Here is a 6,000-nt window from a genome sequence, read left to right as displayed (position 1 = left end):
CGCCGTGCCCGCCGTGCGCGCTTTCGCCGCGATCCGCTGGGGGTCCGTGGCTGTCAGCGTGCCGCGGTATCCGCAAGGCAGCTCCCAATGTTGTAGGCACTGAGGGGCTCACTAAAACTCCTCAGAGCCCCTACAAGTAAGAGGAAACGGCTGCGTTTGTTTGCCTCACGTCTCCCGACACAAAGCAATCCGAGTGTTTCGCCTTGGTCCAGCCCTCGCAGAGCCGTGGGGGAGAGGTGTGGTGAGGATAGCGGGGTGTCGTACGTGAGAGCAACAAGCACGAGAAACAGAAGTGTGAACTATAACTCAAGATTGAGGAAGTTGCGTTGTTTGCTCTTAAAAAACAAAACAAACAAACAACAACAACCCAGCAAGCGCATTTCAGAGATGTCTTCCAGGTTTCGAAAGTATTCAGAGGGCTGTGATGCATCACATGTAAGAACCAGCAAGGATTTCCAGGAAGGGGATGGGCTGAAAGAGCTCCGTGATTTACCAGCAAAGGAAGTTGTTCAACATCCCTTTTTTCACTGGAGGTTTTCCAGCACTGGTTCCGCGGTCCGCCCCCTGCACCTTCCCGGGGCCTGCTGAAGAGCCAGCACAGGGAAGAGGAAGGGGTGAAGATAAGAAAGATTGTTGTAGGAAGAAGGGAATGTGTCTGTGACTGAAACGGCGGAGGTGTGAAGGAAAGGGAGACTCAAGAGTGTGAGACTTGAGCTCCACTTCAGCATCAGTAAATCAAAGCCTTAAGTGGGTAGGTCACTTAGTTTGAGTTGCTCACAAACTAAGTGTTTATTAGTTATTACTACTGAGGAAGGAGATTCCCACACGCATGGTTTTCCCCTCTCTGTGCATTTAAGAACAAAGGCATATAGAACATCGCCAGAGAACATTCCCCACTACCTCATGGCAAATTGTCAAGAAGCTGTTCTGTTGCTGTAAAAACTGAGTAATGTTTACATACCTGTACATAAGTAGTGTTACAATCAGTGCTGATATTTTGATGGTAACAGGCTTTTTATTTCACTTTGTGGCAATCTGCAATTCATCATTATATCAGCAACAGAAGAGGCTTGTGCATCTTGTAGAATTGCTGACTTGCAAAAGTGTGTCTAACAATTTCATGTGCTTAAACAGTTAAACAGATAATGGCACACTAGGACACAGCTAATAATTAATATTCTATGCAGAACTGGTATTTAAAAAACAGGCTAGTGCGTTGTCCATCTGTGTGTTTCTATTCTGGTGCTGTTGTCAGAGTAACCGTGACACTGTACGCCAACTACTATCTCTTCTTCTGAGTCTAACAAGATCTGGATGACAAATGAATACTGATTTACTTCAATAAATCTGCCAATTCTGTAATGAGCTATGGGTATGTACATTACACTGTATTTTGGGCATGGAAGAAGTGTTTAATTTGAATTACAAGTGTGTAGCTGCTCCCAGGATCAGATTCCATGGCAGCATGTTCTGTCCTGCCACGTACTAATCCTTCTCCTCGTGTTCCCCAGGAAAACACAGCAGTTTTTATTCTGTCTGCTGATGGAAATAAAAACGGGCCAAGGAGAAAGGAATACAATTTCCTCTGAATAAAAGGAAATGCTTTGTCAAAAGTGTATGCTTCGTTTGATGTCCCCTGCCTTGATGGTTGTTTAAAGATACTGGGAAAACTTTTTTTACACTAAACACGTATTCTGCAGTCCAGTGGGACTATGTGGGTTAGAAATACCTGCACTGAAAAGCTGTGGAGGGGGCAGGGGGTTAAGATATCAGCTTAGGGTATTTTAGAGAGGTTTAGGATATCAGTGAGAACTTCTTAGGTAATCTTTATCTTTACTGGCAACTTCAGTAGTCCCCAGGCTTTAGCATTAGCTGTAATATGTAACCAAAACTAAAAACATTATCTATTTTCAAATTTCAACACTGAGAAAACTAGATTTTGTTCATATATGTGATATCCAATGCCAGGCAGAAGAAATGAAGAATGACTTCCAAGCCTAAAGGATCCTTCTTTCTTTTTCTCCAGTTTTAAACCTCAAGCTCCTTATTTGCAATGAACAACATAAGCCTATGCATAAACAGAGTAAGATACTAAAGATCTGTACCAAGAATTGTATCCTTTCTTTACCACCATAATTCTTCCCATCAGAGAGAAGAGCAACACCACTCTCAGAAAAATCCCTTTCCCAACCAAAACATCAGCACAGAATAAAATCTGTAACTCAATTAAGGCATTCCTGAAAGTGTTAAGAAATGGAGATGATTAATGTAGGCATTGAGGATATTAGCTAGAAAGTAGAAACAAATTTAACAATTAGCACAGTAAATAAACTGCTTGAACAGTACTATGCATATATTGAAATCTTCTTCATGGGAATAATGAAATTATCCTTTCCTTCCCTCTGCAGTTTTCCACCACTTACACACACTTCTAAACACTAATAATTTCATTCACAGGGAAAGAAATCCAAAGAACCATTGTTTCCAGGGCTGTTCTTCTAATTCTAACATTGCATTAAGTGCTAATTTCTGTTTTTTCATAATGATCGGCCTTTTGGCTTTTCAGTAAACTTATCCCAACCAACCTGCTTTTTTCTATTCCTTTCCCTGTATTTCCTTCTGCAATTAAATTTGGTCTTCTAATAACTTTGAATTATTGTCTAATTCTGTTACTTTTGCATAAAATGCCATAAACATAAGATAGTTCCTTCCTAGGCAGGCAGATGTGGAAGTGTGGCTATCAGCATTCACTGTTTTAGAGAAACATTGCATAATTTTTAGAGGATTGAGATTGGAAAAGCAACTGGACTCTGCTTATCAAACAGTTATGTCACACAAGTATCAGGACAGAGGAGATTTGGGGTTCATTGATCAATACACAAGCTTCAAATGGATGAAGGAATTTTTAACATGTATTAATTTCCAAGAACTGAGAAAGAACACTGAGCCAAATGCTGCACATATTTCTAAGAAATTTAGTAGGTAGTAGAATAGTAGGACAGAATAAAGCATGTGATGAGGAAAAGGAAATAGCTTAACCAAAAAATATTTTACTCCATCCTATAAATTATTTCAGTGGCTCATATTTTCACAGCTTTTTGGCTGGAGTCTGGAACAAAACAGCAAAATAACACAGTGAAACCTCTTGATTAAATGGCTTCAGGAAACGTTGTTGCTGTAGCCTGCTGTCTCTGTGAGACAGGCACACATGGCAGCGATAGGGACATGTGAAACAGCCCCGTGGGACCTGTGTCTCCTGGCAAAAGACTGATCCAAAACATACAAAGGACAGCATTTAAGAATTATTTATTAATACAAACATGTTTAGCAACTTTTTCCCATGTACCAACAGCCTTATCTGAACACCAGTAAATATTAATTTCTGCAAGAAAGAGATACCCAAGTTCACTGAATATTATGCAGCAGAGAGAATAACTAATTGAAATGTATTTTCAAGGTAATGTTTCAACTAGATCAAAAAAATGCGAGCCTTACTCATACACCATTATGTAGCAAGGCCCCATTAGCATGCATTAATGAAGCACTGTAAACCTTACTTTTGAATTACATTGTTAAGCTTGAGTTACACCCTCAAAGGCATTGAGTCAGGTTTTAATATTCCCTGGTGGCAGAGACTGCAAGGATAAATGTGGGTAACTGCATTTAAAAGGGTATTTCTTTCACCATTAATCTGCAGCTTCAGCTCATGTTGAGTCCTGACTTTCAAACTTGTATATATTTGATCAAATTTTTAAAAATAGATTTCTGACTAGAATAAATACCATTGTTTTGTCAGATCCATGAATCCTTAATAACACACAGCTCCCTAATTACTGGTTATTAGGGCAGTCTTCATTCACCTTTAGACTCATGTAAGTTATGTAAAATGTACACCTATTTCTTAAGCACCAGCAAGATCAGATGCATGTAAATATGCTATTATATATGAAATAAAAAGAATCCTGTAGCCACTTTTTCTAGCTCTTTGATGAAGAAATATTAAATTAATTAGTCATCCATTTGTACGGGCCAATGTCAGCTTTAAAAGCACATTCAATCCTCTTTCAGTGATTTAAATGTAGATTTTAAGTCCATTTTTTAAATTTTCAGTAAGCCAGAGCAATCATACTAATTTCAGTTTAAAAGAATGGCTTATTTCCTTACACATTACTTAAGATGATCTAAATATATACATATATATTAAAACAAATATATTAAAACAGTAAAAGACATGATTCAACTTTTTTTTTGGCCTCTGAATTAGGATGGGCCCTTATAATAATAACCTTAGTTTTGTTCAGTTTGGATTCATATGCAAATATTAGAGGAAACTTAACATTTGTTAGAATATTTTTCCCATTTATATTGTTTTAATAGCAACAAAAAACTTTAAAGGTTCACTGAATAAAGTAGTTTCAACACAGTTTTATGGCCTTGATTTCATGAATAATTCATTGCAGAGGTCTCAACAGACACCTCAAAGCTGTGGTTCTTGTCCAGCCATTACTACTGTCTTACATTAAAACTAGGTTAGAGAACTTCCATTTAAACTAAGGTTTTGGGTATCACTTTAGGATATTGGTCATGTTAATGGGATGCACATAAGCAGGATGTATGGAACAAGTGCCAGCCACAAGGCGTTCAGTAGCCACAGTGCAATGCTTGATAAGCTGGGTTTAGGCAGTGCAGAGGCCAAAGCAGACTGTGCCATGGGTGCCCTGTACCTCAGCCTCCCTGAAAGGGCACAACTTTTAGTTCTGAGCTTGTCCATCTCTGAGATGCCAGGTGAAGACAGGAGCTGTGGTTCAGTATCAAGCACCTGAAGTTGGGAGATTTTTTGGCACAAGAACACATACCAGTAACATCCCTGCCTACTCAAAGGGCTTTCACTATTTTGTTTCATCTTTCCATTCTCTACACAACAGCAGGAGAAAAAGTATTAATGGAAATCTGGTATAGCCATGGTGACCTTCTGGCATCTCAGTCTGCAGTCCATCAAACTGTCACCCAAACTTCCTCAGGCACAAGGAATTCTTCATGACCTTTCACTCCAACCTGACCGTATCCTCCAATACCTGGAATCTGAATATCAGCTGGATCTAGGTAATTTCCCTGAAGTTTTGGCACTACAGTGGACCAAAGGCAGATACCCTTTTACTACTGCTATTTTGTATTAATGTTATTTTTATTTGGCTATTGTTCCAGTGGGTGCAGCAAGCCTTGGCATTTAGAGCATCTGTAACCTCACATACAGCAGAAAAAAAAGAGAAAAATCCCTCTTGTCTTTCAAACATAAATGTGACATCAGTCTGCAAATGCTGAAACCAGAGCTACCTTTGTGGGTGGCTCTGTACTTTCAGAAAAAAACTTTGTAAGCCACTGCAGGAAGAGGATACTACCATTCATTAAAGTTATATTGGCAATCTGTGTCTCAAAGTCCCAGCTTAGTCATGCATTTAAGTGCCTAATTTCCTCCATATACCAATTATGCACATATTATGGGTATTTTCCAACTGATATCTGTGCATTGCAGATAAGAAACGTCAACATGAGCTTGTTCTGCTCCTTCCTCATTAATGTGCACCACATTGCCTCTCTGTGGCTAAATCTCCCCCACTTCCATACCTCATTTTTTCTGACCAGCCTGTTAGCTCTTCAACACCTTCCCTGCAGTAGGAAGAGTTAAGCAATAACAAGGGGATTTTATGCTTTCACATAGCAAAGAAAAATTGGCTGAGAGTGAAAAAAGAGCTGTGTGTGATGAAAGGTTTAATTCCACAGTTTAATGCTCTGTTGAGGAAACTGTCCAACAGACCAGTTGTTATAGAGGACCTATTCTGTCCAGGATGAGAAACCTTTTACATATACAGTGTAACCACATAAATATTAAGAGGAAAATTACTGGTCTAAGTACCTTGGGCCTTCTGTGTCAGACAAATCTCTGTGTAGGAAAGAAGGATAGTTTATCTGTAGAAGTCCAGGCACCAAGCACTTACAGCA

This window comes from Fringilla coelebs, assembly GCF_963513975.1.
Source record: "Fringilla coelebs genome assembly, chromosome: 12".
In the NCBI taxonomy this organism is placed as follows: Eukaryota; Metazoa; Chordata; class Aves; order Passeriformes; family Fringillidae; genus Fringilla; species Fringilla coelebs.
This window is presented reverse-complemented; position numbering follows the sequence as displayed.